At 38.5% G+C, this 5,424-nt stretch overlaps 1 long non-coding RNA gene across 1 annotated transcript; it reads left to right on the forward strand.

The window, feature by feature from the left end:
* The first annotated feature begins 375 nt into the window (after positions 1–375).
* LOC122465666 lies at positions 376–1,584 on the forward strand. The gene is made up of 2 exons (XR_006290659.1): positions 376–643; positions 1,472–1,584. It is a non-coding gene; the product is annotated as an uncharacterized LOC122465666 (long non-coding RNA).
* The last annotated feature ends 3,840 nt before the right edge of the window (positions 1,585–5,424 follow it).

The following is a 5,424-nucleotide window of genomic DNA, read 5'->3' on the forward strand; positions in this document are numbered from 1 at the left end:
AACAAAAATCTGAATATCTTAATAAAAATAATTTCCTAATGATAGGCAAATAGATCCAGGCATCTGTAATTCCTTTCCCATTTTTGCATATTAAATCATTAACCTCTTTTTCATTCAAATCTCTCCAAAAAGCATACTTGTTCCAAACCTTTCAGTTTTAATTGTAACAAACAAAAGTGTTTTCAGCATTACAGATTTTAGTTTTAAAACATTATGGAACGTGTAGGGAGCCAGGGTGGCCTCCCCCCAAACCAGAGGGTAAAGAGCCAATCTCTCCGCCTGAGTGGGCAGAGCCAGGCCAAGCTTACTCCACCCCCCAGAAGGGGAGGGGTGGAAGAGGAAGTACAAAAGGTGGGGCCCTTAGTCCAGTCAGAGCAGCACCAGGGAGGGAGGCAGATGCAGACTGTTCCCTGTAGGCCCTGCTGCTGAACAAGGGGAAACCTGACCTTGATAAAGGACTCTGGCTACCAGGACTACTTGCCACAGAGTACCCCGAGGGACTGGAAGATCTGGTCAGCGAGCCTGATGTTGAGGGTGAGCTACAGCTACTGGTGGCTGAATATCCTGATGAGTTGGAGGAACCAGAGGGACCCATCTGAGAGACTGGGGAGGAAGTAGCCCAGGGGCAGAACTGGACAGTGCGGTGAGTTAGTGTTTGGTCAGTGTGTTGCAGACAGATCCCCACTGATCCAGTGGCAGGACCCTCTCTTCCCACCACTGCCTGGGCCCTGGGCTGAACTGCAGTTGAGTTGGGTGGGCCTGTGTTTCCCCTGCCACCCCACATGGCTGTACCCCAATAAAGAGCTCTGACTCTTGCCAGCACTCTTCTGCTTGTGGGGCATGCCACTGACCCTTGCTGGTGCTCCCATTCCCAAGGAGTGCATCACAGACTCTTGCTGGCGCTCCCCTGGCTGGGGCATGTCACAGACTCTTGCTGGTACTCCTGCATTGCACCAATTACAATGGTGCAACTCCCTCAACTAATTCCCCATTGATGGAGAGGTGTGACCAAGGCCTTTTGGCGAGGCAGTAGATCCCCCAGCAGACCATGGAGACCTTGCTACAGAAGGCACTTAAACTGTATGGTGATGAGCTCAGTAGAGGAACCTATATAGAATGTTTTGTTGATCATGACTTACATTATGAGTTAGAGTTGTTCTTGTGTGTCCAGTTTAGGCCCTGTTCCTGCAAACATTTGAGTATATACATAACTTTTCTTGCATGAGTTGTACCATTAATGTCAATGGAGCTATTCAAAGTTACATTAAGTGTTAAATTTGTTTGCAGGGTCAGTGCCTTAAATTAGTCATTGACAAAAAGTAATACTATTTTAAATGTTTATAATCTATCTGCAAAAAATTTACTTTTAACAAATATCATTTATTCACTGTTCTCACTGTCTTGTACAGTTAAATTTATACAAAACCATTTTCTCCCATTTGAAGAAAATTCTTTTGTTTCTTCTTTACAGATTACCAGTGTGTTCTAGTACATTTTTATCTCTTCAAAGGAAAATAAGAGTGAATTTACATAATGAAAGCCATTTTAAGCATTACTGAATGCCATAAAAAACAGTTTGGTAGCGTGATAAAGTTCTGAGCCTGTATTGGTGGATCCTATGCTTCTGGGTGGATTCAGTGGCCTCAAACTCCATAAGGCCCCAATGTGACCTCCCTTTCTCAGTGTACTGGCAAGCACTCTGGGTTCCAGCCCAGAGACCCTAATGGTAGCAGATGTTGGCAGCTTTCCTTTCACCACCGGTGCTGCTTTGATTCCTTGGGCCACTTTCCCCATGGTTGCCTTTTCCTAGCTTCACCCTTACCTCAGGATTCAGCAGTGCTTCCTCTTCTCCAGCTCCTTTCATCTCAGATCCCCTGAGGGAACTGGAAGGAGAGCTTTTAAGCAGTAGGAGTAGGACCTTGATTAGTTCCAGCTGTCTCCATTAGCTTAACAGACCCTTTGCTGGTTAATTGTAGACAGGTGTCTGCATTAGCCCATGACCTTAACTGGTTTAATTGGCATCAGGAGACTTGATTGGCCTGGAGTAGCCTTTATTTGGCTATCCAGGGATCAGGGACATGCTCATTCTGAAGTCTGATATACCTGCTTTCCACCACTCTTCTATTCTTATGGTCCGAATCTGTCACACAGCAGCTTAGAAGTTAAGTTGTGATACATCATGTAAACATATCTGTGAAATAAGGAAAAACTGCCAAAGAGCAGAAGTGCACCAATGTGACCTATAATATGACCTCTTAGCAAAACAGTAATGCAAATAAAAAGATGGGGAAGATTAGGTTACTTAGAGCATATAAAGGAACAGAGTAAAGAAAGTCATGTCCCACAAATACTATAATTTGAAAGATGGTTTAATTAATTAGCAATTTGACTAGTTGGGCTACAATCTAAGAAATGGAAATATTCCAGGGATGAATTTGGCTTATGTTGTTTCATTAGTTTGTGTTGTAAGAGTGTGCTGTGAGGTCAGATATGTTCACTTCACTGGTCACAATGCATTCGCAGAGCTCTACCTGTAAGGTTACGCAGTTACAAAATTTGTATCTGCATCTGATCTGCAAAAATGGTATAAAATGAATTTCCACAGATTTTCAGGGCTCTACTTACAGGCCACATTTAATTAAACAAAATAGAAACAGACCATTTTATAGCAAAATAGTACACTTTCTAGACAGAATGAAAGTAGACAGCTTGTATGAACATAATTGTTTTAGTACGGAGACTACTAAAATGCAAATTGATCAGCAGCACACTTGTGAAAATGGTTAACTAATCCATGTGAGCTACACTTCTTAAAGCTGCATCAAGTTGGAAATTAATCTTCACTATATATAATTATTCTAATTCTTCAGTTAAAAACCAGTGGTGCTTTTGTCATTGACAACAGCAGAACTTAGTAACAGATATCTCCATTTTTCCATCAAGATACAGCATATTTTTAGTTATGACTTTCAGACTCATTATGAGTATGTCAGGTTGTAATGGTCATACCATAACCATGATGTTTGTATATTAAATTCATATATATTGGCCCTCTAAAGCACATCCCCCAGTATCTTTTAAACTTTATTGGGAACATTCCCTTGCATATTAGCTGGTTACAGTAGTGTAACCAATGATGTAAAGGCTGGGTGAGTGGCCTCAAACTTGTATAGCATGTTAATGAATGCTGTTAGGAAGATTTTTCCGACTTGGACTTTGTCCAAGAACAAATGAGCCAAAAAACAAACCAGCCATTAGTTTCAATGTATGCTGCTGGTCAGTTTACATTTAGTACAGCTTATAAAAGTTAAAAGGTCACTATCATCTTAAATTTTTAAAAATTGACTATTAAAATTTGATGCTCCGAACTTTAAAATAGTATGACATGGAATTGGGAAAAAAAAATCTTCGAAATGTTTGTTTTTTCGGCCCCCTTGATGATCAATAAATAATAATTCATATGTACTGCAGTAGTGCCTAGAAGCCCCGATCAAAGATCAGAACTAGAATTAGGCTCTGAATACACAAAATAAAAATTTTTGATCAAGGTATGAATGGGCTAGGAGAAATAGTGGTTCTTGCTATACCACAAAGTGCTGTCAAATATACGAAGTAAGAAAAAAAAAATGGAAAAAATGTTTTCCACTAACTTATTTCAGATATACTCATCTTCAGTGTTACTTGTAAATACAATAGGTATAACATACTCGGACAGAAGTGAGATCTTCAAGTTGACCCTTTATTAAAAGATTGCCGTTTTTGTTGTAGAGTGTCTGAGGTAAAAGAAGTGCTGTCTCTAAAATGAAAGGTTCAAAAACGAAAGGATTTATAGATTCAAAATAATTTGTGCCTGATTTAAATGGAGCTCCACCAGGGACAAATTTGCCCAATTAAATTCAGGCCAAATATTTGCTTATGTTTATTACAAAACATAATGACAAATTGATTTAATAAAAGGTTATTTACTGTGCCGAGTACAGCCTGAATCTCCTTTTTAGACAAGTTCAACTTCATTTTGATCCTTTAGGACAAAGGCTTCTTTTGGTGATGGGGAAAAATGTAAGTGGCACCTGCTAACATTATTTGCTAAAAGTTCTACACTATGAGCCTTCAGTTTAAATCAGATTTCACAGCACGAAAGGGATTCACAATAGTATTAAGCAATCCATTTTTTCAATTGCCAGTGATTCAGAAAAGGCAGTCAATAACATGGTGCCTGATAACAGATGCATTATTTTATTTTTAATGCAATGTAAAGCCAAAATTGAGGAATTTATAAAACAAAAACCTCCTAAAAAGATGTCTTTGAGGCATGTTATTAGAACCCCTCTGAGCAACAACTTTAAATTGATAAGATCAATAATATGCTTAAAATATTACTTTAATTCTCAGAAGAAATAAGCTGGCATTTTCAAAAAGCTCAATTCTAGCTGAAGAAAGTTAAGCAAAAAATCTTTTTTTTTTAGATGAGAGAAAATGAACAAGAAAATAGTGCATGTAATAGAAAGGGAAGGAGAAAGAAGATGGGCAAAATAAGGAAAGAAAATGTGGAGAAAGCCAGAGAAAAGAAGCAAAGAACTATTGTTGTGAAAGGAAAAATGAAAGGGAAGAAAGCAGGACAGAGAAATAGACATAAATGGACAGTATACCAGGAGAAGGGAGGGGGGGGGGGAAGCAAGAAGTAATCAGTTTAAAAAAAAACACATTTTCAGATATACTCCAAACATATCACTTTGGTGGGGATATTCTTTGTAATAAAAGTCTTAACCACAATTTAATAAGTCTGTTTGTGTATAAGTTTTGCATGCAATACCTCATATAACTCACCATACTATAATTCCAAATATATACTCCAGATATGACTCTCAGTAGTAAAGCTGCCCCTTTTCTAAAGGTTGTAATTAAAGCACAAATTGGCAAGGGCATTTAATTTGTGCCATTTTTGTTGTTGGCATTTCTAACATGCTCTAATTTGGCATTTCCAATGTGCTCTCGCATCAGCCCCAATAGCGACAGGATGTACCTTGCAGCTACAGCACCTAGCACCTAAAGTATTTATTTATTCATTTTCATAACTGAAGACTTCATAATGTATACAGTGATAATATTTAACTTCTGTATTACCTTTGTGGTATTGTGACATGTCACATATTTTATTAAGATGAGTTACTGCATGACCATGATAGGTCACAATACGAGAACTTATATCCTCAATTTTGTACTGGAGTAATGCTGAAACCCTTTAAATTCATGAGTGTGGCTGATATTTCACATGAGACTTTTAGGAACAAAACTTTCACGTTTCAGTGTATCAGGGACAAAGTACAGAAGTGAACACAACAAATGACTTTTAAAAACAACCCAACTTGGAAGCAACTTTCTCTCCCCTAATCTTCTAGCAAAAGCCTTTCAACATGCACCAAA

Source organism: Chelonia mydas, chromosome 4 (genome assembly GCF_015237465.2).
Source record: "Chelonia mydas isolate rCheMyd1 chromosome 4, rCheMyd1.pri.v2, whole genome shotgun sequence".
NCBI lineage: Eukaryota > Metazoa > Chordata > Testudines > Cheloniidae > Chelonia > Chelonia mydas.